This window comes from Quercus lobata, chromosome 10 (genome assembly GCF_001633185.2).
Source record: "Quercus lobata isolate SW786 chromosome 10, ValleyOak3.0 Primary Assembly, whole genome shotgun sequence".
NCBI lineage: Eukaryota > Viridiplantae > Streptophyta > Magnoliopsida > Fagales > Fagaceae > Quercus > Quercus lobata.
Genome location: NC_044913.1, coordinates 58,979,445 through 59,006,776, shown reverse-complemented (window position 1 = coordinate 59,006,776; position 27,332 = coordinate 58,979,445). Strand labels below are relative to the sequence as shown.

At 35.9% G+C, this 27,332-nt stretch overlaps 1 long non-coding RNA gene and 2 pseudogenes across 1 annotated transcript; 1 reads left to right on the top strand and 2 right to left on the bottom strand.

Annotated features, from left to right (window-relative positions):
- Nucleotides 1-290: 290 nt before the first annotated feature.
- On the bottom strand, nucleotides 291-11,638 carry LOC115965100 (annotated as a pseudogene).
- A 1,315-nt stretch (nucleotides 11,639-12,953) lies between these two features.
- LOC115965099 lies at nucleotides 12,954-15,659 on the top strand (annotated as a pseudogene).
- A 208-nt stretch (nucleotides 15,660-15,867) lies between these two features.
- LOC115963165 lies at nucleotides 15,868-17,987 on the bottom strand. Its single transcript, XR_004085729.1, has 3 exons — nucleotides 17,773-17,987; nucleotides 16,202-16,325; nucleotides 15,868-16,078 (listed from the first exon to the last, which is right to left on the bottom strand). It is a non-coding gene; the product is annotated as an uncharacterized LOC115963165 (long non-coding RNA).
- Between the last annotated feature and the right edge of the window lie 9,345 nt (nucleotides 17,988-27,332).

Genomic DNA, 27,332 nt, shown 5'->3' with positions numbered 1-27,332 from the left:
TGAAAATAAATAATAATCAAAATAACAAATAAAATATTGACAATTCTTCCCCTATTTTGGTAGACCACTCTTCAGAACATTAAAATAAATCCAAGAAATATACAAGGATATCAATTTATTATTTAATTCACATTTCTCATCCCATTTTGACTACATCACATACATAACCATGACATCTAGAGCAATCCTTCACTATAATTAAACCCAAAAAAAAGGTACTTTAAAGGAAAAGGTTGCATAAGGACTTACTTAATAGAGCATTTATGAAGATCTATATTAGCATCAGCAAACCTGTCATGAGATGGAGAATATCATGCAGCACATAATTTAAGTTCTGGGTGAGACTTATTCAGTTTTGATAAAAGCTTATCACATGAAATGCTTGCTTCTTTTGATGCTTCTAAGAACAATCCGGCAGAATCTCCATAACATCAAGAACTTCTGACATATCACAAAGGCATGTCAAGATAGTAGAAATGATTTCTGAGTCAAGAACAACACCTTTATCTGCCATTTGACGAAGTAAGTCAATGATTTCCTTGGTTTTTCCCTTTGAGGCAAAGCCCTTTGGTAAAGAATCATATACAAAGGTGTCTGGTGTAAAACCACTAGCTATCATTTTCTCAAAAACACTTTTAGCCTCATCCAATTGACCAAGTTTTGACAATCTACTTATCAATGAGGAAAAGGTCATATAATCAGAAGCTAAACCCATTCCAAGCATGTCCATTAGCAATTCCTTGGCAGATTGAAAATCTCCTGCTTTGAGAGCTCCATCAATTATTGTAGTAAATGATACAACATCTGGTCTATGAGTTGCATTTCTCAGTTCTTGAAACAGCCCCCTAGCTTGCCCCAAACTACCTTCCTTGCACAAGGATGCCATCAGTGTATTGTAATCAATCACCATAGGACTAAGCCCACAACTCCACAAGCTTTCATTTTACTAAAAAGTCCTTTAGCAAAACTAAGCATATTTATTTTGCAGAACCCATTGATCATAATACTACAGGAAGTCGAGTTTGGAGCAAATCCCAAGTTCAGTACATGTTTCCAGAGTTCCAAGGTGTCGTCAATTATTCCTGCCTTCAGATACCCCCCAATCAAGAAATTATAAGTTACCATGCTACCTGAGATCCCCCTTTCAACCATCATATGATATACCTCCACAGCCCCATCAAGGAAGCCTTCCTTATAGAATCCTTGGATTAATGAGTTAAATATCGTAACATCTGGTTCAACAAAGTTCTCATCCTTCAACATTAACTCCAAAAGTTTCATTGCCTCATCAATCTGCCCATCAGCACAAAGACCTACCAGCAATGTATTATAAGTAACCACATCCGGCTTCTTCCCCTTCTTAGTCATCATTTCCAGTATCTTAAAAGCATCTCCAACCCCACCCTCCTTGCATAGTCCATTAATTATAACATTATATGTTACAGTATTAAGCTCTACACCCTTCTTAAGCATCAAATCCAACAAGTCCATGACTTGTGTAGCTCTCCCATCTTTGCAAAGCCCATCAATTAACCCTATATAAGTAACAACATTTGGGCGAATTCCATGTTCTGTCATGTCATTCAGCATTGCAGTTGTTTAGAAATTTAGACCCCGGTTAATAGAATTAACAAGTTTTAAATCAAAGTTATTAATTAGATTTATTATGAATAAACCTTGATAAAACTAACTAACATCAATATCATGTCAATATCATGCACAGCGGAATAGTAAATAAGACAAGATATGATGACTCAAGAAAATAAATGAAACAAACTAGTTTCATAGTAAAAAACTTGGGAGGAAATCTTTCCGAAAAGCAATCCACTATAATAAAGAGAAGTTTCAGATCTAGAACAAAACTTTTGTCCCTAAACTCTACAATCCCTGTAGATGAACTTACAACAGAAATCTTCTACCGCTTCAGAATCTCTGAACTCTTTAATATATGAATGCCATCCTTTTTGTACGAGTCCTAGTACGTGACTAACCAATGATGCACAGCCTCTAGTATGTGACTAAGACACCAACTTGAAGAAGATGTTAGCTGCAAAGTTCTTCGCTTCATCAACAATGAAGATCAAGAAGCGCTTGGCTACAAAACCCTAAGGCACAATGACGCAGTAGCTTCTTTCAGAGAGAATAAGGCATCGGTCACCTTGTGCATGTGTTCTCCTTGTATTCTCTTATATGATGGCTTTTAAAATAAGCCTTATATATATCTAGGGTTGTGGAAAAAGAAACCCTACACATACATGTCAGCATGGGCTGAAAATCAAATCTGAAAATTCTGATTTCGTAATTTTCAATAGATACATCTGTCGAACTTTAATGAATCAATACTTCTTCACTTGTGTCTTGGGCAGATTTGCATGGCTTCAATACTAGACTTGAACTCTTGTTCCTTGAAGTACTAAACACATCATAGATCTACCCAAATACAAGTGAAGTGCGTTTTGTCAAAAGGATTAGTAAATTCTAAATGACACATGTTTGTAACAAGTTCCACATATGTCCTAACAATCTCCTCCTTTGGCAATTCGTGACAAAACCACAACAAACAAATGAAATATGAGAGAAGTCATAAATCACTCAACTCATAATCAATTGTTGAATACAATAAAATCTAATCCTAACACAAACTCTTGAAAAACTTTGTAAGAAGAGAGTTCATGGTATGATAGACTTGGACAACCTATATTTCTGAAACACTTTAAATAAAACTCATCAAGGCATCTTAGTGTGAAATAGAAATAAAAGTTTACATACAATAAAGAAATATGTGTATAAAGAGAGAAAAGAAACAACACATGTAAAGGTAAGTGAAGAAGACATACATCATCATATATATATCAAAGATAAGCACAATGTATGTAAACATGGTCACAAGACCGGTGTACAAGAAGCTAAAAGAAGCTCCTAAAACAACAAGGAGGTAAACACTCCCCCTAACAAGATGAAACACAACTCCCCCATACAAAGACATGTATTTCTCCCCTTAACATGTAGAATCTTAAAAAGAAACCACATATCCTCCACAATTTCTCCCCCTTTTTTTCATAATTGACAAAGGGTAAAAGAAGCCAGAAAGTTTCACCCAAGAAACATAAAGATGATTAAGGAGGCACAAGGAATCCATATAAATGCATGAATGTAATGAAACAAGATGCTATAGATAACAAGATAAAAGAAAGATGCAAAACATGTGAAAAACAATGCATGTAAGAGGATCTCGGCAGATCGAGAAGTTGTTGAGCAGCTATCGAGCAGAAGCCAACCTCGATTGAATAGCTATCGAGCAAACAGAAAGTTTCTCGATGGATCGACAATGCGTTAACTTCTGTCGAGAAAGGAAGATCAAGAGGCTTGATAGATAGCTTAGGTGTCGAGAAGCTGTCGAGATATGTAAAAACAATTTTTCAAAAAAGAGAAAAACACAGAAATGAATGCAATCAAGCATGCTACTCAGCCAAAGATCCAATCAACATTTTAAGCTCTCAAAAATATCTCTTAATAAGAAAATGTCAAGCATTTAGATCCAAAACACACACACACACACACACACACACACACACACACAAAACAAGTCTAACAAATTTTATATTTCAAAAACAAGTCAAGACAATTTAGTGAGCATACATTAACATGTGTATTCTTTGTGATGACCAAATTATATTGTACCTGCATATGTATTAAGAGTAGCAAAGAATATTGCGTGTTGTGTGTGAAAAACATCGCAAGATTGCATAAGTGTCTACATGTTATGACAATTTGAGATATGAGAAAATCACTTCAACTCACACACAATCATAACTGCTTGATGGGGATTATCACCTTCAAGGTACATCCTATAACTCCCACATCTCTTAAAAGACACGCTTGCAATCATATATAAAACATTTTGATTCTTTTTGCTTTTGTTTTTCTTTGCATATTTTCTTTTGTAAAGCATATCATGCATGGGCATATAAGAGAGAGAAAATAGATACCCAATAATGTTAAGCTTTTGATTGCACTTTTGCTATGCCAAAGCATACAGATGTCATTGACATGATTGGTGGGCAACAGTGGTGAGATGGTTATTTATGCATTTCTCTTAGGATTTTTTAGTTCTTCTCGTCAAATAGAGTGATACGAATGTTAAGTACAAGAGATTAAATCTTACACATTACAAACACGAGCCACAAATCTCACTTGCTTGGTTGTGCATAGAGATGCTCATCTAAGTTACAAAAGATACAAAGTTTAGAAAATTTTGTTTCAATGGTCATCTAAGGTACACAAGTACCAATGTACACAAACACAAGCTATTTTTGTATTTTTCTGATTTTTTATTTTTCTCCTTTTATTTTTATTTTGAAAACAAAACAAAATAAAAACTAAACAACCAAATAAAAACAGACGAACAACATGAAAGTACGAAGAAAAGATGCATATGCATGAAAGCATGATTCCAAAGTAGATAAGAAATCAAGCAAAGAGAGTCCTACTATAGATAGAAAGAATTAAAGTAGAGGACAGATAGAAAAGACAATTAAGTCTTAGGCTTCTTTCTCACCCACACAGCATGAGTCTTTGGCTGTGAAGATGAAAAGGCACGTGTCCTACTAAAGGAGATAGAAGAATTCGAATTCTCCTAAAATTGAGTTAAAAAGCTCAAAACTTTTAATAACTCTCCAAAAAAAGATGTAGATCCTTGAGAGGAAACTTGTGACCATCGGACACTTGCTTTTGAAGATACAACTTAAAGCAATTAGGACGAATGTGTCCAGAAACACAACAATGGTGACAAACATGAGGTCTAACAAAGGATTTAGAATTAGACAAATCAGTTATAGATTTCATACCTGTATCACCTTTCTCAGATTGGGGCACAAAGACAATCTTTGATCTAGAAGCCGTGGAAGAGGAGGGGCCGGAGGAAATAGCATATCTTAAGCTAGTCTTATCAGAACTAGGCTTTTGAGCACTTAAGACCTCATCAAGTTTTGTGCCGGGGGCGAAAAAGTTTTCCTTTTGACAAATGAGATTTATGCTAGGTTGGGGGCCTAAACCGAAACTCGACGATGGGCTTGAAGCACGGCTCAAAGGCTATCGGTGAAGTTTTTGAAGAATTTGCCTTATTTTATACCTTGGGTCTAGGATGGGACTGACAAGGGTTATAAGATGGCCTAAAAACACTTCCTACAACAGAGACATCAGCACAATAAAAAGCATACTACAATACAGAAATAACCCAGCAATAAAATATTTCAGCAGTAAAGTATCCCCGCGGTAAAGTATACCGGCGGTAAAATGAAATAGAGCAGAATAAACCTTCAGCCGTTAGCTATTTCACAGATTAAGGAAAGTATCTACATCTTCAAACTCATCATCCATTGGCTTTGTGTCGGGGGTGGAAAAGTTTTCCTTTTGACAAATGAGATTTATGCTGGGTTGGGGGCCTAAACTGAGACTCGACGATGGGCTTGAAGCACGACTCAAAGGCTATTGGTGAAGTTTTTGAAGAATTCATCTTATTTTATACCTTGGGCCTAGGATGGGACTGACAAGGGTTATGAGATGGCCTAAAAACACTTCCTACAGCAAACACGTCAGCACAATAAAAAGCATACTACAATAAAGAAATAACCCAGTAGTAAAATATTTCAGCAGTAAAGTATCCCCGCGGTAAAGTATACCAGCGGTAAAATAAAACAGAGTAGAATAAACCTTCAGCCGTTAGCTATTTCACAGATTAAGGAAAGTATCTATATCTTCAAACTTATCATCCATTGGCTTTGAAGAAAAGTCTTCTAATACAATAATATGAGAGAAAAACTCTATAGTAACTGTCATGTCATAACCTTCAATAGTAAATGAATAAACAAATATCATAGGTTCCATCATAGCAAGTAATGAGGAAACTTAGTGTGAGATGAAGGGAGAGAGAGAAATTCTAGCTAGCGCAACAAGATCGTTATGATGCCAGGGCATGCTCATGAATATAGTATATGTAGTGAGTAGTGAGGGCCATTTGTGGGTAGTGAGGGCCATCTGTGGGTAGTATGCGTAGTGAGAGAGAGTGTTCAGTAAAGTTGCTGGAGCTTTCTGCTGGGGATAGATAAGTGTTTATAGGTAGAGGTATGAGGGGTATTTATGAGCTAGGAGCTGGAGAACTTAGTTTCTAAGCTTGAAGATAAGAACTTAGTGACTCAGAACTTTGTTAGAGCTTAGAGATGGCTAAACAGAGAAGTTAAGGAAGAACTCTTTTCTATTAGTGTGTGTTGGAGTGTTGGTGGAGAGCTTCTATTTATAATTGAGTTTTAGGGGGTGATTAGCAAATAATCTCTACTAAATCAACCTCAATCTTTAGAAAATCCTTAGAAAATTATTTCCTAAGATTTTGACCAAGAGTGGTAAGCTTAGCCTTTAGAAAGTTCTTGTTCTTTCGGGTAATAATAGCTGGAATTCTAACTTGGTATTAAATGCTGATTGTCCTCAGCTAATGGAATTAGAGCATGTATTAGGCTAATAATCTTGGTCTTGTTGCTGCTAGGATTAGAGCTGCCTAGAGCAGATTGTATCACCCCAAGCCAGGTGTCAATCTTGGAGCCCTTTGCTGGTAACTCTGTTGGAGATCCCTTTAGTGCTCTCCAAACCACATTTTCCTAAGTTTCCCCATTTGGGGTTCATGTGCTTGGTCCATGAACCAGAGAGTACACGTTTTTGGCATGATAATGAACTGATTTCAAGTTGTTCCAGAAGTTTTCATGGCCTGGTTATGGCTGCCCTTAGTCCTTGACCGAATGGGTTGGAGAAGAAAGGAAAGACAGCTGGCTGAAGCTTCCCAGCCTTATATCATGTCATCCTAGCTTTGTGTCACATGAGAAATGATGGAATTCAGCTTGGCAAGGAAGGGTTTAGCCCCTGCTGGACACGTGTCCTCTTCTAATCTGATTGGACAAGCTAGAACTAATTGACAATGGGCCCCAGCTGTTAGGTTGTGCTGAAGCTTGACTGGACAACTCACGTGAGCTTCAGCTGCTAGGATTTGAATGTGAACTGAGCTGGCTTAGCTGGGCTTTGTAGTTGAGCTTCTTTGGGCTTGGTCATCCCTACAAAAATGAATAGTTTTACCATGGGTGATATACATGGGCTTTTATAAATTTTGAAAGAGAAGTATTTTTTAAGGGATGAGTAATTATATTTCCCATGAATTAGAGACTTTAGTATATGTAAAATAGGTGCCAAAATAATATTGGGTTTTGTAAAATAAGTGCCAAAATAGCATTTGGGCTTTGTAAAATAGGTACCAAAATAATATTGGGTTTCGTAAAATAGGTGCCAAAATAGCATTTGGGCTTTGTAAAATTAGGTGCCAAAATAATATTTGGACTTTGTAAGATTTTGCAAAAATATTTTCGTGTAGCAACGAGCTTTAGAGGTGCTATGTAGCAATGGGCTTTTAGAGGTGCCGTGTAGCAACGGGCTTTTAGAATGCCGTGTAGCAACGTGCTTTTGGAGGTGCCATATAGCAATGGGCTTTTAGAGTGCCGTGTAGCAACAGGCTTTTAGACTGCTGTGTAGCAACGGGCTTTATAAGAGATTTTTGTTGGGCTTTTTGGGTTTTGCTCACAAGTTAAATGATTTTGGGCTTTTTTGTGGAGATAGTGTAATTCTGTGGCCCAATTCGGTAGTAATGTGATAAGCATTTTTGTTGAAAGCCCAAGTTGGATAATATGTAGGATATAATGGGTAGTATTTGTGAGAGGGTCCAAGGTAATTTATGGGGCTTATATAGGGAATATTTGTGGGAACCCAATAATATAGAGAATATTTGGGTAATATGTGGGAAATATTTATGTGGGCTCAAAATAGTTTATGGGCTTGCGTGGGAATTATATTTTAGTGAGTGGGCTAATGAAATTAGGGCCCAAAAATTTGTACCTCAACACTTTGCATTAGACATATTCTCTATTTAAGTTCTAGCTTGACTAAACTCTACCTCAAGATTCTTGACTTTCTCATTATGAGATGTTCTCCACAATAAGAGTCTCAACCAACCTTTTAGTCTCATCTAATTTGACTAATAGATCAGCTTTTTCAGTTTTTACCTCATTAAGCTATTTTCTACATTTATAAGAAGTCTTTTCAGATTTTATAAATTCAATGCATAGCTTATCATAAGCTTCCTGAAGGGTCACCTTCTTGGGTACTTCATCATCAGAAGAATCTTCACTGTCACTAGCACTTTCCACAATCACCTTGTCAGTTGTGGCAGCAAAAGCTATAAAGTGTCCACATTCATTTACATACTCATCAGAAGAGTCATTCTCAATATCACTCCAGGTAGCAACCAACCCTTTACCTTTTGAATTCTTGGTCTTTTCCTTCATAAGATAGTTTGGGCACTCTATCCTCATATGAACAAAACCTTTGCACTCATGGCATTGGATGAGGGGTTTCTCACTCTTACCCTTCCTAGAGGATTTAGATTTCCTAAGAGGTTTGTTCTTATCCTTTTTCCTAAATTGAAGAAGCTTGATAATCTCATTAGCTATGAAGATTAGATCCTCATCCTCATCATCATCTTCATCTTTGCTTTCATCTTCATCTTCAGAGTCATCAATCTCTTCCTCTATACCCTTAAGAGTGCCAAGTTTCTACTCTTTCCACATTTTCTCATTAAACCTAATCCCATCTCATAGGTTTGAAGGTTCCCTACAAGCTCAGTTATAGGAATTTGATCAATGTCCTTTACTTCTTCAATGGCAGTGATCTTGGCATGGAATCTTTCAAGTAAGGACCTAAGGATTTTCCTAACAATTTTGGATTCTGCTATAGATTCTCCAAGGTTAAAGGCAGAATTTACAATAACCTTGAGTTTAGTATAAAACTCATCAAAGGTATCATCCTCCTCCATCCTTATTTCTTCAAAACTAATAGTGAGTCTTTGAACCTTCACAGTCTTTACTGCCTTGGTACCTTTATAAATGTTCTCAAGAATGGTCCATGCTTCCTTGGCAACTTCCGTGGATGATATTTTCTTGAATTCCTCATTGGTCACCCCACAAAACAAAGCATTCAAGACCTTATTGTTGAAATTTGCCGCTTTGATTGTTGCTTCATCCCAATCCATCGGCACTTCCTTTGGCTTAATCCAGTCAACTTTAATAGCTAGTCATACCTGTTCACTTAGAGCCTGCAAAAAAACTTTCATATGAACTTTCTAGTATGCATAATTAGTGCCATCAAATAAATGAGGAATAAAAAGAGATTTTCCACTATCCATGACAACGGGGGTCAAGGATCACACTCAGGAAATTAATCCAATTAGAGTGTACCTGCTCTGATACCACTTGTTTAGAAATTTAGACCCTGGTTGATAGAATTAACAAGTTTTAAACCCAAGTTGTTAATTAGATTTATTATGAATAAACCTTGATAAAACTAACTAACGTCAATATCATGTCAATATCATGCACAGTGGAATAGTAAATAGGACAAGATATGATGACTCAGGAAAACGAATGAAACAAACTAGTTTCATAGTAAAAAACTTGGGAGGAAATCTTCCCGAAAAGCAATCCACTATAATAAAAAGAAGTTTCAGATCTAGAACAAAACCTTTATCCCTAAACTCTACAATCCCCATAGATGAACTTACAACAGAAACCTTCTACCGCTTCAGAACCTTTGAACTCTTCAATATATGAATGCCACCCTTTTTGTAAGGATCCTAGTACGTGACTAACCAATGATGCACGGCTCCCAGTACGTGACTAAGACACCAACTTGAAGAAGATGTTGGTTGCAAAGTTCTTCGCTTCATCAACAATGAAGATCAAGAAGCACTTGGCTACAAGACCCTAAGGCACAAAGACGCAGTAGCTTCTTTCAGAGAGAATAAGACATCGATCACTTTTTGCATGTGTTCTCTTTATATTCTCTTATGTGACAACTTTTAAAATAAGTTTTATATATGTCTAGGGTTGTGAGAAAAGAAACTCTACACATACATGTTAGCATGGGCCGAAAATCAGATCTGGAAATTCTGATTTCGTAATTCTCGATAGATATAGCTGTTGAGCTATCTATCGAGACCTCGATAGATAGGTTATCTGTTGAGTAGCTGTCGAGCTTTAATGAATCAGCACTTCTTCACTTATTTTTTGGACAAATTTGCATGACTTCAATACTAGACTTGAACTCTTGTTTCTTGAAATACTAAGCCTATCCTAGATCTACCCAAATACAAGTAAAGTGCGTTTTGTCAAAAGGATTAGCCAACTCTAAATGACATATGTTTACAACAAGTTCCACATATGTCCTAATAGCAATGGCTTCTTTCCATCACCCTATCTTACAAAGGCAATGCATCAAACAAGTATAGGTAATTACATTGGGAAAAATTCCCTTCGCCAACATCTCATCAAAAAGCTCTTTTCCTCTATCAAAAATCCCTTCATTACGAAGGCTACTTATAAGTGCACTGTACAAAACCAAGGTTTTGAAAGTCGGACTGGACCATACAGTTCGACTGGGAAAACCTTGAACCGCTCATTTTTGCCGTTCTTTTAGCCTCAAGAACCGCTCTATGGGAAAAAAGCAGGGACCCATGCAAACCGCAATCGGACCTCACGGTTTTGAGAACCGTGATTAGACAACTTCTCACGATTCCCTACTTCCCTTTGAATCTGAACCTAAAAAAAAAAAAAAAAAAAAAAAAACAAACAAACAAACAAAAACAAAACAAAACACAGAAGACGAGAGATTTTCTTTGAAAAGAGTGATCTGGACGAGCCAGTGAATGATAGTGAGAATGGAAGGCCAGTGGTGAGGAGTACCAGGGGTTTTGAGAATGGATTTGTTTAATTTGAAAGGGTAATTTAGGGATTTGAGCAAGAAGGGGAGATCTTCGTTGAGTTTGGAGGAGGAAGGGAACTGGAGACGAGAGGGGAGATCTTCTGGCTTTGTTCTTCGCCCGTAATGTGTGTGTGACAGGGTGAGAGTATGAGAGAAAGAGAGCTAAAGAGAATGAGAGCTAGAGATGAAGAAAGAAAAATAAAAGCAGAGAGGAGTCAGATAAGGGGATGGGGATGGGGATACGTGTGTGGAGGATAAAAAACAAGAGAAAAAAAAAAGAAGAAAAAGAAACGTGTGGTTCGTATGGATGCAAGGAAAGAAAGGAAAAAAAATAAAAAATCACAATAAAATGTTTCCACAATATTTTCACAATAAATTTTAAGTAACAGATAGTTATTAGTTAATATTGGTGAGTAAAAAAATAATTTTAATAGTGGGTTCAAATCCCTTATTATTTGTTATAACTTAGGATAAAAAAAAAATTACTAATAAGTTAAAGATCCCAGAATTTAGACATACAATGATTGAATGTATAAAAAATATAATAAAATAACATTATTTTATTTATATGATATATTATATATCAGTATCAAATTAGGAATAATTTATTATATATTTATGTCAAATATATAAATATATTATATAATGTAAAATAAGGAATAGAAGAAGAATCAAGCAAATGGGGAGTATAGAGAAAAAATAATGGCTAATATTAAAAAAAAAAAAATTGAGGGAAATGGCTAATATTAATTAATTTTACAAAGTGTATGGGTTTTTTAACCTTACACATCTTTACCTTTTTGGAATTGAAACAAGGTTACAAGAGTTTTGGACTTAGCAATCTGTTGCACTAAAACACTATAAAAACAACATGAAGTAGTGATGAGAAGTAAAAAAAAGCAAATTGAATAAAAAAAAAAGAGTCATACTCACCAATGGTTATTGGGTGGCAATTATTGTTTTCTTTTTAGTTAATTTTTTTTTTATATTTGAGATAAATTATTTCAGATAACTATTTGTTTATTTGAATATCAAATTAATTTATAAATGATAGAATTGTAACCCATCTAAAACATGTAACTTCAAACAAAAAAAAAGGAATTTCTAATTGAAATTGGGAGCAGGGGGGGGGGGGGTATGCATGGCTCCACCACTAGGTGGTGGTTGGGTGGTAGATAGGGGGTGGAAATTTGTTTGATAAGTTTTGGGTGAGGCGAAAAATGATTTACAAGCATAAACTAATTTCCACCGTAAGTACTTTTATTTTATGATAAACAGGATAGCAACTTTTGATTGACCAACAATTTTCGTTGTCCCAAACACCGATAAATATGGAAAATATTTTTCGGCAATCAATATTCATTGAACCAAACATAGCCTCAGATAAAAGAAATTATGATCAAGGGATCAACAACGGTGGCGACCACTAGCCAGCAATGATCGAGGACATTAGTGGGGGGGGGGTGGAGGTTCAATTCAAAAGTTTTAGGTGAGGCCTAAAATGAATCTGTAAACTAATTTCCGTTATAATTGTCTTTATTTTATGGTTAACCGAAAAAAAATATCTGTTTGACGAACATTTTCCGTCACCCCTAATACTTGTAAATATGAAAAATATTTTTTAAAAATCAATTTCTGTTGAACCAAATACAGCCTTTAAGAAAAAGAATATAACTTGCCAATTTAACCCCAAATAAAAATGCGGTCAACAAAATGCATTTTTTTGTTAACACAATAAGCATTTATTTTTGGAAAAAAGCCATTTATTTCGAAAATGTGTAACGTGTTCTTATCTCTTTGTACATGTCCCACTTGGCGTAAGGTTAAAAAAAAAAAGAAAAAAAAAGAAAAAAAGAAAACAAACAAACAAAAAAACAAAGAATGGTGCAATAAAACAACAATGATAGTAACACAGATATACACAATTTGTCGCAATTGTCTTACATGACAAATTAAGTAAGAAAAAAAATACTAAGCCCATGTTATAGTGACAGACATGCAATTACAGTTTATCACACAAGATCATTGAGGCAAAATGTGTATTTTTATGTGTGCTACTAACATTATTATAGTAAAATATGCCATAACTTTTGAAATTTTAAAAGATGGCAGCACGTACAATCTACCAGTCTTTTTGTTCTTTATAACATTTAATTTAATATAACATTATTATTTTAATTTTTTGGAAATGTTGAGTCGCATACTTCCTCCTACAAATAGGTTTCACCGAGTAGCAAGACATGCAACTCTTCCTAAGATAGCTCTAAGTTGGAAACTACTAAACTCAATAGTTGTTGAGCTAACTCCCGAGTGAGAGAGAAATGGAAACAAAACATATAGAGGCCATGTCTTAGCTTTACCATATCCAAGCCAAGGCCACATAAATCCATTGCTCCAATTCTCTAAACGTTTGGTCTCCAAAGGGCTTAAAGCTACACTAGCCACAACCCTTTTCATCCATGCAACCCCAATCATCAAGCTCTCTCCAATTTGACACAATATCAGATGGCTATGATGAAGGTGGGTTCGCCCAAGCAGAGAGTATCCATGCATATCTCAATCGTATGGAAACTATAGGCTCAAAAACACTGGCTGACCTTATTATAAAGAACAAAAACACTGCAAACCCAATTGAATGTATAATCTATGACCCTTTTTTGCCTTGGGCTTTGGAAGTAGCTAAAAAGTTTGGTATATTTGGAGCTGCTTTCTTCACTCAACTTGTGCTGTGAATTTCATATACTATCATGTGCACCATGTACTATTGAAACTACCAATTACTTCCACACCCATCTCAATTCCTGGTCTACCTGTGCTTGAGCTTGAAGATATGCCATCTTTTATCAGTGTGCCTGGATCGTACCCAGCTTACTTTGAGATGGTGCTCAATCAATTTTCTAGCACCGATAAAGCCGATGCAGTTCTTGTCAACACTTTCTACGAGCTAGAGCCTGAGGTGGGTAATTATGATATACAATAATTTCATTTTTATAATTTTCATTTAAGAAATTGTTTTATGTGTGGGTCGGACTGCCTTTTTTTTTAATCATTTCACTCTTCTTTTGAATAAACAATAGAAGAGAAGAAACTGATTATAGAGGTAATGCAAATTTTAAAATATAATATTTACAAATTGAGGTATCTCCATTAAAAAAAAATAATAATAATTTAGATATCTACTTATATTGGTGTTAAAATCTGATAATGATTTGTACCAAAAAAAAAAAAAAAAATCTGATAATGATTAAAATTTTTAGTTTGTCAATCGTCCAAATTCCAAATTCATAGTCGTTAGAAAAACCAAACCCACAGTCGTCAGAAATTTGATTCTCACTTAAGGAGGTCTTATACGACCTTACTTTGTTATAAATTTATTATCCAATTTGTTTTTTGCAGAGTCCATTAACATGGCATGTTGAGATATCTTTTATCTCAAATGCATAAACAATGAGTTTGAGCTTATAATGTCATACTTTATTTTTATTATTTTTATTTTTATTTTTATTTAAATTATGGATGTCTCGGTTGAAAATATCAAGAGCTGTCAATTAAGCAATAAAGCTCTTAGCTATTAATGTTATACTAATCAATTGCTTTTTCTATAGTTATTCCATCTAATACTTGATCAATTTATTATGCATAACTGGATGCAAATGCTCATCCTAACATAATTAACCTGAAACTTCCATAAAGATCATGCTAGAATTAAGGTTGCAATAATACTACTATCATACACTTTGCTAAAAGCGTTCGACATATTGTGAGTAATGAAGAAAAAATAGTTGACTTTTGTGATAGTAACAAACAACCAATCGTAATTTGCCACATAGAACAATTCTAATGAAGTTGTGACAATGATACTAGCATTTATCGTTAAGGTTGTAACCATCAAGAAGTTTTCAGTAATATAATTGTTGCTGTGCTTTTTCAACTTTTTAGATGATGTGACTTTTCATTTTAAGATGTATATGTCCAAGCAGCAAAGGATAATCTATAACTGATAAGAAATGTACATGGAATGCTATTATAACCTTTCGTACCAATAGAAATTTGATTATTGTCCTTCCTCATATCAGGTGGTGGACTCCATGTCAAAAGTCTGTCGGTTACTGCCAATTGGACCAACAATTCCATCTTTCTATTTAGGCAAACATCTAGAAAATGACAATGATTATGGGCTTAATCTTTTCATATTAGACTCATCTATTTGCAATAATTGGCTCAACACTAAGCCAACAGGGTTTGTTATTTATGCGTCCTTTGGTAGCATGGCTAGTTTAAGCAACAAGCAAATGGAGGAATTGGCATTTGCTTTAATAGGAAGTAAATTCCATTTCTTGTGGGTTGTTAAGGCTTCTGAGGAAGCAAAGCTCCTTGAAAAGTTTGTGGAAGAGATAGGAAATAAAGGGTTGGTAGTGCAATGGTGCTCCCAACTGGAAGTGCTATCAAATAAGGAAATTGGTTGCTTTTTAACACATTGTGGTTGAAATTCAACTTTGGAGGCATTGAGCTTGGGAGTGCCACAATGGACTGATCAAACTACGAATGCCAAGTATGATTAGGATGTGTGGAATGTGGGAGTGAGGGCTAAGGTTTGCGAGAATGGTATTGTTGAAAGAGAAGATATTGAGTTTTGCATCAAGGAAGTAATGGAAGGTGAGAGAGGGAAAGATTACCTAGAGAATTGTAAGAAGTGGAGGGATTTGGCAATAAAGGCTGGCAGTGAGGGGGGCAGTTCAGACAAGAATATTGATGAATTTGTATCCAAATTCATAAACTCCTAATTTATTAGACTGCATATTGTTTTCCAGATGTAATAATCTCAACTTAGGATCCAGTTTGAGAATGTAATCACTTTTTTTTTCTCTAATTGTCTTGCCTCAGGATAGTGGTGCCATTGTATTTAAATATTTATTGTGTTTTTAAATATTCATTGTGGTCAACGAAAAAAATTCTATGTTTGTGATTGGTTGTGAAACATTATCTAAATACTAATCTCACCTCAAGCCAAGAATCTTGTAGCTCAATAGATTGATACTTCTTGATCATTAATTCTACTTTCTCATTGTAACTATCGAATTATTAAAATAAAATTGCATCTCAAACGGAATTATATGAGCTAGATATGATGAGCCTGGGAATTCCTCGTGTAACTCAGTTATGATTTCATGCAAGTATATTTGGTACATTCCATCAGGCAAGACTTCAGTGGAAAAACACGAATCAAAAACTGCAGATATTCATGAAACCAAACAGTGGGTATGCAATTATAACACATGTATGGATTCATAATTCACAAAAATACAAAGCTATTATAGCAATTTATTCAAGATTAAGGAATGAAGGCCATTACCATATACTCTGTCAACAAATTCAAGCAAGCCATCTGGGGGTCTTCTGTAAAAGAACCTACTTAGAAGGGACATTTTTGCTGACCAAATCACATGTGCTTTGTACTAAGCCAATAAACTCAATACCTGAAGAAAATGGAGTAAAAGAACTAAGTTCTATTTTTCAATTTTCTCATCTTCATTACTTAATACTTGGCATCTAAAATAACAAAAATGATAACATAAGATAATAAAGTTCAAGGCCCAACAGGCACCAGTTGCATGTGCAACTTCTTTTTTATATATAAGTAAAATATAGGTAACAGTAACCAGATTCATACTTGCATGTGTAACTTACTAATCAAAAAAAGGACATAAGATTGTTAAAAAGAGAAAATCATACATATCCTCCCAGAATTTTAGCCTAACAGAGAGCACTTGAACTGCACATGAGACTCCTCTGGCCCTTTAAGGTCGCCTACCAACGCCCCTTACACAAGATCAATTTTAGTATCCATGATTTCTTCAACTCAGCCACAGAAATCTACTGGGCATAGAATTCACACCAATAAGGTCTTTCATTCATTTCCCCCCTTCCCAATTCTTGATTTAGCCACAAAATAAATAAATACATAAATAATACATTGCTACAAGAATTTAGGGTGTGCACGTATGCGTGTGACCATAGTCCGACCTTCCTGATCAAGTATAGAGATTCAACCACCCTTAGTTCCTCAACCCATATGAAAAACTCCCAACTCAATTCATGCCACACCAAATCACAACAACCAAGTTTAAACAATTCAAATCCAAAATCCTCAAAAGAGAATCCCAAATACATCTCCAACATAAAATAAATCAACAAAACCCTCAAACTTTTTTTTTTCTATTGGTAAGCTCCACACTCACGAAATGAGTCCTGACTCCACAACAATACCCTCCAACTTACTCTCACAGCGGAATGAAGTGCTCTAAATCCAGCACTTTCCGCCCTTCAAATTCACATTAACAACTGACATTCCATCAATTATCCCTAACTCATGGAAAACAATAGGAATTCAAAACTCCCACACAAATCATACCACGCGAACTCACAACAAAAAAGTTTCCACCCAAGAATTCAACTTCGAAATTCTCAAAACAGAATCCCAAATACATCTCCAACATAAACCTCAACAAAATCCTCAAACTTTTTTGCTTACTTGTAACTTCAAAACCTTCCTAACAAGTCCTGAACCTACAACCTCACCCTCCACATTACTCTCAAAAGGGAACGAAGTGCCATTTGAGCTATACCTAATAAACTTCAACAAAATCCCATGACAACATTGAAAACCCACTTCCCATTTTCCCAATAATTCGAGCACATGAAAGACGAAACCCTAAAAACGAAACCTTGAGAACCAAAAACCTCCATAATTATCCAAAATTGAGGGTTTCTTCAAAATTCACATTATCAACTTACATTCTATCAGATTATTCTTTAATCTCTCTCTCTCACACACACAAACACACAGGCACACAATGTAATGTATAAACAAAAAAGCACGAATCGAACAAAAGCATTGAGATTTACGAAATTTGAAGAAATCACCTTCATTTTCAGTGATGTTGATATTGGGCTAAGCCCGTAGCTCTGGAGAGCTCGCCGGAAGTTCGTCGCCGGAGGAAGGACGGTGGTGGTTGGTGGTGGAGCGGTATCGTGTGGATGTGTGAGCGTGAAGAAGAAGAGATATCAGAAATGAGAAGAAGAGAGAAAGAAACGATGTTACTGTGCTGTGCTTCGGTGGGATTTTTTTTTTTTTTTTTTTTTTTTGGTATTGGATTGAGACAAAAACGATGTCGTTTTTCTTTGTTTTGGGGATTTTGAATCGTGTGGAAAGAATTTTAAAATCGAAGGCCCTGTCTTGTCTCTCTCTCTCTTCCAGTTTTGAATAAAGAAATCTGAACTAATCATTAATCAAAGACTTGCTGTGATTTCACTTTATCAGGATTTTTTTTTTCTTTTTTTAGATTAACTTTGTCATGCTAGATAAGCTAAATAGAAGACACAACACAAGGCAGAATAAAATCTAATAAACTTGGACCAATCAAACTATCTTACATCTTTCTTTCTGTTTTTTAGTCAAAAAATAGAAATTTTATTGGTAATTCTAATCAATCACCCCCAATCAGAATTGTCTCCAATTCACGTAGCAAATTTCTCACACCTCACCTCACCTATTACCAAACTCAGTTTTCATTACTCAAAATTCAAAATTGAAGGCCTCATTTCTCAAATCACCCGTTTTCTTTGTATATAGAAGTGATACTATCAACTAAGTTTCAAATATCTATTTTCTTGAAAATAAAAGCATTCATAACTCTTCAAGTATCTAGTTAAAGTTATTATTGTATATATGTGTAGTCCCACATGTTGGGTATAGACATGTGAATAAGTTTTACATTCAATAACAATTATAATAATTAGTAGTTAATACAACATAAATGGACTCAAACTTATAAACATAAGTTTTTTGGTTAAGTCGTGTGGGAGGTAGGGACAGAGCCAAGACTTAGAGTCTTTACTACTAGCTGTGTGTGACAGCTCTGACCTCCGGTGCTACTACTGCTTAGCCATTGAAGGGTTTTTTTTTTTTTTTTTTTTTTAATTTTGTCTTTGATGTGTGCATCTGCTGCTAGAAAAATGACAAAATTATTTTGTTTAAATCTTTTTTAAAGGGCTAAGTTGTTTGTTTTGGATGAAATTGATTTATGAGAAAGGATTTGCTGCAAACTAAGTTCTTGCAAAAATGCATATGTGTCAATACCTCAAATAGACACTGGTCCAAGCTTATATTTTTCCGTATCAAGATTGAATTTTTCACCTAATGGGGTCTATTTGAGGAGGAGGTATTTGGTATCAAATGATACCATGTTAGTGATATCAAAATCCAATAAGTATGAGACATGTTAACAAAAAATAACTTACTCACTAACAATTGAAAGACATGTGTTAGTGGGTAGTTATTTTTATATACATGTCTCTCATTTATCAGATTTTGATTGATACAGCAACTTTCAGCTTGTCAAAAGCTTCTTAACATGCATCTGTCCACACCCATTTCTTGTCCTTTTTCAGCAAATCTGTGAGAGGCGCAACCTTCTTAGAATATCCTTGAATAAATTTCCTGTAATAGTTAGCCAACCCAAGGAAAGACCGCAACTCAGCAACTTTATTTGGTGGAGGCCAATCAAGGATAGCCTGCACCTTCCTCTCATCCATCATTACCCTACATTTGTTGACCTTATGCCCTAGAAACAAAATCTCTTGCTGAGCAAACTCACACTTCTCTTTCTTAACAAACAATTGATGTTCCTTCAATTTGGACAGAACCTTCCTAAGGTGTTCCAAGTGATCCTCTAAGGATTCACTATATATTACTATGTCATCAAAGTAAACCACAACAAAGCGATCCACATACTTATAGAAGACATCATTCATCAAATTATAGAATGTAGCAGGGGCATTTGTTAAACCAAAAGGCATAACTAAAAATTCATAAGAAACATACTGGGTCACACAAGTAGTCTTAGGCTCATCCCCTTTAGCAATCCTTACTTGCTAATAACCTAATCTCAAGTCCAGCTTTGTGAAGTAGACGGCTTTGCTCAATCTGTCAAAAAGGTCTTGAATCAAAGGGACTGGATACTTGTTTTTCACAGTCACTCTGTTCTAGGCTTTATAGTCCACACACATCCGCAATAAGCCGTCCTGCTTCTTTTGGAATAGAATAGGAGCACCATAAGGAGCCTTGAAGGGCTGAATGTAGCTTGCATCTAGCAATTCTGTCAATTGCTTTCTCATCTCAACCAACTCCATTGGGGACATTCTGTATGGGGCCTTCAAAGGAGGCTTTGATCTAGGAACCAACTCAATCCTATAATCAACAGCACGCTTTGGTGGAAGGGTCTTAGGCAATTCTGGAGGCATCACATCAGCAAACTCCCCCAATAGTCCAGCCATAGCATTTGGAATTTCGACATACTGTCCTGCTTCATCTCAATCAATGCAGCCAAGTAAGTCATCTCACCCTTCTTTAGCCCATGCTCAACCTACATGGCTGAAACCATTGTTTCTTTCCCCTTGCTAGTCTTGCTATTCCTTGCCCCACACCTAACAGGAACATAGCATGGCTACTTCTCATCAAGGATTAACAATACTCCAATAAATGGCAGTAAGGCAGCCTTAGTAGCCACTAGAAATTTATCACCCAGAATTACATCAAAATCATCTAACTCCATGACTAGGAAATTCACCTTTCCTATCCACTCACCAACCTTAAACTTCACTCCATAAGCAATCCCCAACACCGGTTTTGCCTCTGAGTTTACTGCTTTGATCTTACTTGGACACTTGCTCACTTTCAAACCAAGTCTTTAGACCATCCGATCAGCAACAAAATTGTGGGTAGCACTAGAATCAAGCATACCCTCAGTCCCATTCTCATTCATCTCCACTTGAACATAAGACAAACCCCTAGAAGTACCTCCTGCACGTAGTGCATTCAGCAATTGCAAGGGTTCACCTTGCTGGGAACTTCTTCATCGGACTGCCCACCACCATCTTCAACAACCATGGCATTAAGCTTCTCACGCTTTGGACATTTTCTTGCATGATGAGGGCCATTGCAAATGAAGCAGCCAACATTAAGCTTGGGCTGTTCTTTGCTTGGTTGAGAGGTAGAACTCTCTCCATTGCTCTTGTTACCCTAATTTTTCTTCTGCTTATCCTTCTTCTTACCATCCTTCTTCTGCTTATCTTTGCCTTTGTCCTTGGACTTGCGTTTTTCCTCAACCCCACTGGGCTTACTGAATTTGTAGTCCACTAAGGCATCTGCAGCAAACATAGCGGTAGGTAGATCACGCACTACCTGCCTTTTTAACTCCATCTGTGCCCAAGGTTGCAAGCTAGACATGAAATTGAACAGTTTGTCCACCTCTGACATGTTCTTGATGTCCAACATCAAAGAACTGAACGTCTTGACATATTCTCTCACTGTACCTGTCTGCTTCACTTTCTTCAAGGCATCTCTTGCAACCCAAGCAGTGTTAGTAGGCAAGAACTAGTCCTTCAATTCTTTCTTTAAGGCTTCCCACGAGTCAATTTTCCTTCTACTAGCATCTGCATCATCTTCCACACGGGTTCTCTACCATAACTTGGCATCCCTGAAAGATACATGCTAGTAATTGTCACCATCTCTTGACTAGGCACCCTGGCAGCCTTGAAATACTGCTCCATATCTCATAGGAAATTCTCCAAATCCTTGGCATTCCTGGCACCATTAAAGGGCTTTGGTTTAGGCACCTTCACTTTGGTGGTCACTTCCCCCTCCCTAGGCAGGCCATTCATTGCTCTCTTCAACAGAGCAATTTCTGTTTCGAGTTGGCGTTGGGTCTCCCTTGCTGCCTAGTTTTAGGTGTCTAGTGCAGCAGCCAACTCTTCAACACGAGTTAACACCATATCCCTCTATTCTGCAAGATCATTCCTCACCACAATAGTTTTTGCAGATAGTGCATCCAATCTGTCACACACAAAAAGTTGTTCTCCCTCTGCAGGAACTCCAAGTATGTTTTCCAAGATAGTCACCCTTACCTTGATGTTCGAAGACATTGCAACCGTGCTCTAATACCAATTGTCATAGGGTCAATTTTTTTTTTTTTTAATTTTCTGCCTGTGATGGCACTAAGTCCTTGACTTAGTCTCAGCCAACACTCCACACACACACACACACACTGTAGGAATACTCAGAACAGAATTATCAAGGGAATTCACACACACACACACACACAACACACACAATATTTACAAGGCACCAAGTCCAACCTTTATTACTCAATATTAAGTACAAAGGAAGCCTGGAGAATACACACGAAATTCTCTAGGTCAAAAATTACACACTCTGCTGTTGACAACCCCAATAGCCTAGGATAAATGCATAGAAATAAATGTCACGGCAGTTACTGCCAAGTAATTGCCCCCTTATCCAGGACTTGCTGCCACATGTGGTCTTACTTAAGACACCTTCAACTGATGCTATCTTGGCCTACTCTCCACGTTTCTAGCCCTTACTCAACAGGTTTGAACATCCAGCAAGCTAGGAACTGCTTGGTAACTCTCGATAACTGCTGTTGCACACTCTGCACATGCCAGCCCATATCTCAGCACATCATGGGGCTTCTGCCCATGCTCCAGCAGCTAGGGGTGTCCAGGCAAACCGAAGACCCGCCGGAACCGACCAACCCGACCGGAACCGACCAACCCGACCGGAACCGACCCGTCACAGCCGGGTTGACACCTCCGACGGGTCGATGACGGGTCTGAAACCGTCAGAACCGACTCCGGCGGGTCGAGTGGCGGGTTTCGTCCTCAAGGAACCGAGCCACCCGACCCGTCCGACAAAAACTCAAAGAACCCAGAAAATCACCAAGATCCGGCGACGATCTAGCGCTTCGTAGCTCCGATCCGGCCACGTTTGGGCTTCCTTCACTTAGATCAGCTCAAATCTGGCCAAGATCTAGTCTTTTCCTAACTCAGACATGCTTAATTCCGGCGAATCCAACCCAAATCTACTAAAACTCGGCCAAATCTCCGGTGAGCCCGACTCCAACTCAGCCAAATCTCAGCCAAATTTTCATAGATCCAAAGGAATCTCGCCAACCCTCGTTAGATCCGGCCAGATCTGACAAGATCCGGCCAGATTTCGGCCAAAAACCAGCGAATCGGAAAACCCGAAACCGACCGATTTACACCCGAAAACCGATGCGACCCGACCCGGTGATCTGAAACTTCCGGTGGATCGGTTGCGGGTCGAAATCTTCCCCACTCGATAATGTCGGGTCGAGTCCGGGTTGGGCACAAACCCGACCCGGCCCGACCCGTGGACACCCCTACCAGCAGCCCACACACATCCAGCAAGATTTTGAAGTCTTGGCCCCTGCCTAAGCCCTTCTCATTAGCATCACAGCCCACACCACATGTCCATATGCAGCACCTCAAGTAACTGCCATCAGCCCACTCACACAAGTCCATGCATTCTGCCAACACCAACCAACCCAATGCCTTGCACAACATATGATCATTACAGCAGCCCAGCACTGCCTTGCACCCAAGCCACCAAGCCCACACACAAAGCAACCATCAGCCAAGCCACCAATGCCATGCACCATCACGTAAGGTCAGCACCACTTGCTGTTGCCCATCATCAAAATCCGTCTCTGCCCACTATAGCCCTCCCCTGCCATGGCCTTGGGGCATCATGTGGAGCAAGGTGCCTCTACATGCTACCCTTCATCATGCTCATCATTTTGAATCTAGCAGGGAGATTGGGCTTGTCCCCCTCAAAGAGTAGTTAGGAGCTTCACTAGATAGGCATGAGGAGCCATTGGTGTGTTGAGAAAACATAGAGCCAAGTGACTGGCCTAATGTTGTCCAAGCACTCCAATTCCTCATGCCATCATCATAATTTTCTCCAATTTCACATAGCAAATTTCTCACAACTCACCTTACATATTACCAAACTCAGTTTTCATTACTCAAAACTCAAAATTGGGGGCCTCATTTCTCAAATCACCCGTTTTCTTTGTACATAGAAGTGATATTATCAACTAAGTTTCAAATATCTATTTGTTTGAAAATAAAAGTATCCATAACTCTTCCAGTATCTAGTTATTATTGTATATATGTGTAGTCCCACATGTTGGGTATAGACATGTGAATAAGTTTTACATTGAATAACAATTATAATAATTAGTAGTTAATACAACATAAATGGACTCAAACTTATGAACATAAGTTTTTTGGTTAAGTCGTGTGGGAGGCAAGGACAGAGCCAAGACTTAGAATCTTTGCTACTAGCTGTGTGTGACAGCTCTGACCTCTGGCGCTACTACTACTTAGCCGCTGAAGGGGTTTTTTTTTTTTTTTTTTTTTAATTTTTTAATTTTGTCTTTGATGTGTGTATCTGCTGCTAGAAAAATGACAAAATTATTTTGTTTAAATCTTTTTTAAGGGGCTAAGTTGTTTGTTTTAGGTGAAATTGATTTATGGGTAAGGATTTGTTGTAAACTAAGTTGCAGTAATTCCTGCAAAATGCACATGTGTCAATGCCTCAAATAGGGAAAAATATTTTGTATCAAATGATACTACGTCATGCGTATCAAAATTCGATAAATGAGAGACATTTATGCAAAAATAACTGCCCACTAATACATGTCTTTCAATTGTTAGTGGGTAATTTATTTTCTGTTAACATGTCACATACTTATTGAATTTTGATATCGCTAACATAGTATCATTTGATACCAAATACCTCCTCCTCAAATAGACCCCATTAGGTGAAAAATTCAATCTTGATACAGAAAAATATAAGCCTGGACCAGTGTCTATTTTAGGTATTGACACGTATGCATTTTTGCAAGAATTGCTGCAACTTAGTTTACAGCAAATCTTTACCCTTGATTTATTGGGCTTAATTTTTTTTAGTTTTGCTATTGGTAATTTATGTTGTTGGGATAATTTTTTGGGACTTGCATATTTTGTTTTAGATTTTATATTTATAAATTTTTTATGGCCTTTAAAAGGAGGAAAATGCTAGAGTTACAAATTTTTTTACAAATTGTTGATGTGGTGGGTGATTATTGGTAAGTAAAAAGAATAATTTTGGTACAACAACCATTTCCTCAACTTTTTTATTTGGTAACTTGTGAGTGATGGATGTGAACTCACATGGATCTACCATTTTTTCTACCACTTACAACTCACCACATAGGCAAGTTTTGGCCAATGTTGTAAAAACCAATGTTGTGAAATTATTGTGGTAATAGACTTATTCAAGTAAAAAAGTGATATAAATGATAGACCCATATATGAACCAATAAGATGTTGCTCCTTAATAGTTTATAAAAATTTTGTAGAAAATTTTGTACTTATAGTATTCCTTTTAAAAGAATCAATGATATTGTTAAAAGAATCAATGGTCTAATGGTCATGGGCTCACTCTTAAGGGTTTGGAAGGTTGAGACTCATCTAGACTCTATGTTCTCACAGGCCCATGCCTAACAGGTAGGGTGTCATTATGATTATGCCCGAGTGAAAGACGCCGCTACCCTACCCTACCCATTTTTTTCTCAGCTAAAAAAAAAAATACTACATATATACTAATATATTTATTAAAATAAATAAATAAATTGGGGGCATTGCCCGCAGAGCTCATGGGTGGCTCCATTCTTAGTGGCAGTGGGAGAGATAGTTGTTGCTTTTTTCTTTTCTTTTTTTACCGGTAATGTGCATATTGGCCTCTTCACTGCCCATTGATATATCAAATATCTAACGACTTTCAATTTTTTCCTTAATATTCACATTGTCAAAAATCAATGGGCTTTCACCATGACGGTAATACGAGCAAAATGAATAATATGGAATAAAATGCAGTATGAGTTAAATTGTGGGGTTGTATCTGCAACAATTAAAAATCCAATATTTAATATAGGGTAAATATAAAAATCTAGAAATTTATGTAATTATTTTTAATGAAAATGAATAGTGTTTTAATGAAAAAGAAAAAGAAACTCAAAAGTTCTTTGTAAAGAATTAAAAACAAATAGTTTTATCATATTTTTTATAATCTTGTTTATAACGTTTCTTACCATTATCATATATTTATTGGTTGATGATTTGCATAACATAGACATTAAATAAAATGTAAAATTGTTTGTTAGATTTTTTTTAAGTCATGGTGTGTGTGTGTGTATATATATATATATATATATAAGGTTAAATGAAATGTCAAAAAATGAGATTATAAAATTTTCCAACTTTATTTCTAATATAATTTCTAAATTACTGGTGAACATCTCATTTTTAGTTATGATAGGAAATATAATTTCCCTAGTTAGAGTTTGATTAGTTTTAAGTTTAAGTGTTGTATTATTATATTTAATTGTTGATTATTGATTTAATTAAGTGAATGTAATGGTTGATTTTATTGCACTATAAAGTTTTCAATGTCCTTTGTATAGTCATTTCTATTTTATTTCTTACTCATCTTGGCCACTTTTTTTATTTTCCAAATAATGGTTACTATTGACATTTGATTTCATTTCATTTTTTCTTCCATCATTTATTCTTGATTACTTTGTATGTTCCCTCACTAGTTGTAGTTTTTATGGTTATCAATAAGAAGTAAATATCATGGATGACTTTAATAGTTATAGATGTAGTTATGTTAGTGGTATATCAAAAGTTTTTTTTCCCCTTTCTGAATTTTCAAGAAAATATGAAAGACATTTCTCTAGTTTGGTCTCAATCAATTAAGACATCCATAATATCTTAACGGAAGTAATAATGAGCATTAATTTTTTTTTTTTTAATGTATGAAGCGGTTAGGTTAGTGGTATGTCAAAGTTTTTTTTTAAAAAAAATTCCAAGGAAATGTAAAAGGCCTTTTTTTGAAAAAAAGAAATGGGAACTTTTTGAATTGTAGAAATATGATTGTTTTAATTAACTTGTTTATAAACTTCATTACTAAGTTATAATCATCTAAATTATAGTAGACCACACAAGATAAATATGTATAAATGATTTTTTTTATTATTATTCATGAATCATTATTTCATTGTTTACTTATAAATATCTAAATTAAAGTTTTTTTTTTTTTTAAAAAAAAAAATCTAAATTAAAATAGATGAATATGTAGAGGTAAAACTATATGAAAAGTTAAAATTACCCAAGATGAACGTTTGACTACTAGTAAATATGTGTTTTTTTAAAAACTAAAAGTTTGCTTGATTGCCTTAACTAGAACTATATAACTATGCAAATATTGTTGCAAATGGTTCCATCATTTGCAAATTATCAAGTTTGGTGGCCTTACATGAACACCTGTTTTGTGACAACTTTTAATTTTTTTTTTTCTTTTTGTTGAAAAAATTTAAGAATATTAAAACTTAAGTTATCACATGTGATAACTGTAAAACACATCAGTGATATGAAAAATAGAAATGTTTAAATTTTTAAAAAGCTTTTTTAGTAGACTGTAATATAAAACATTTTTTCTAAATGTTTTATCTAAATGATATATAGTAGTCCATATTTTTTTAGTCTTGATTCAAAAA